The sequence below is a fragment of the Cynara cardunculus genome (genome assembly GCF_001531365.2).
Source record: "Cynara cardunculus var. scolymus isolate 2C chromosome LG 8, CcrdV1, whole genome shotgun sequence".
Classification (NCBI taxonomy): domain Eukaryota; kingdom Viridiplantae; phylum Streptophyta; class Magnoliopsida; order Asterales; family Asteraceae; genus Cynara; species Cynara cardunculus.
The window spans coordinates 19,831,255-19,832,724 of record NC_037535.1 but is presented as its reverse complement, the minus strand read 5'-3'; positions in this window follow the sequence as shown (position 1 = coordinate 19,832,724).

Below are 1,470 nucleotides of genomic sequence, written 5' to 3'. Positions count from 1 at the left end.
TATTATTAAACCAAATATAAATTATTTTGTTATTAAACCTAAATTAAATTATAATAAAAAATTTGAATTAAAAAACTTATACCAAAGAAATGAGAACTATTAAATAGTTAATATGATACTAATATCGATTTATTTATTTTCAAAATTTTATGTTATCTTCAAATTTATATTTCATTTAAAAATAAAAACATCATCGATTTCTCAAAACCATATAAAATCGTATTATATTAATTGAGATAAAGAATAAAAAATAAATCTACAATTAAGTGCGATAACATTCCACATAATTGCTAACTTGTATTATATGTTATTTTTAATGTATTAAGTACTACTACTTTATACATTTAGTTTTACAAATCTTAATTTACAATTAAAATAACATATAGTGCAAGTTACCAATGCACATTATTATCTTTTCTTTTCATGTTCTCAAGATATTTTTGACACATTTCACTATGTCTTCACTCTCTCATACCTCTATGTCTTCTCCTCATCCCCTAATGTGAAATTCAAACTGATATTCACTATGATTTATTAAAGTTCTCTCATTCATCTCTCATTCAATTGCTCTAGAACTCTCGGTCTCGCTCTCGATTTCTTGACTTTTTGCTCTTGGTGTAAATCAAGCACATTTGTAGAGTCATTTAAATATGTTAGATTTTAAATATATTTGATTTTTAAACCGTTATACAATTTTTTTCATCGATGGACTGTAATTGGAACCATAACTTTTATTTATTCAAATTGTATTAATATGTAAAGACCAAATGTAACTTATATCATCGTTAAATCTTCTCTAATAAAACCAAGTGTAACTTATATCATCGTTAAATCTTCTCTAATAAAACCAGTGAAACTTCAAAATCGTTAAAATTCACGGCTCCCGCCGCATTGCGCGGGTACACAACTAGTTGTATTGTGATGCAACGCTATTTTTTTCGTTCCTGTGACAACCTATTCCAACGTCGTTAGGGATTGGATGATTTCACAGTTTAGGGAACGTAAAAAAAGTACAATATGTCTAAATTCAATATTTTTTAACATAAAAACATAACTAATTCAAGACTCTTACAAAATCTATCATTAAAGTTTCAAAATAAATGTCTATAATAAAAATACGTTATTATTATATTTTTAATTAATTAAATGCCATTTCTATCCTGAATAACTAAAAGAGATTTCTTCAATCTCATAACTAAAGACTAGAAAGGTACTTGCGTAATGTAGCGAGATACATCTTGATTTTAGTATTTCATTTTTTTTTATCTCAATCGATGTTATAATATGGTCTTATGTGATTTTGAAAAAAGCGACGATGTTTTTATTTTTGAATAAAATATAAATTTGAAGATATCATAAAAATTTGACAAAATTATATCGATATTAGTATCAAATTAACTATTTAAAATTCCTCATTTTTTGTGTAATTTTTTAATTATAATTTAATTTAAGTTCAATAACAAAGTAATT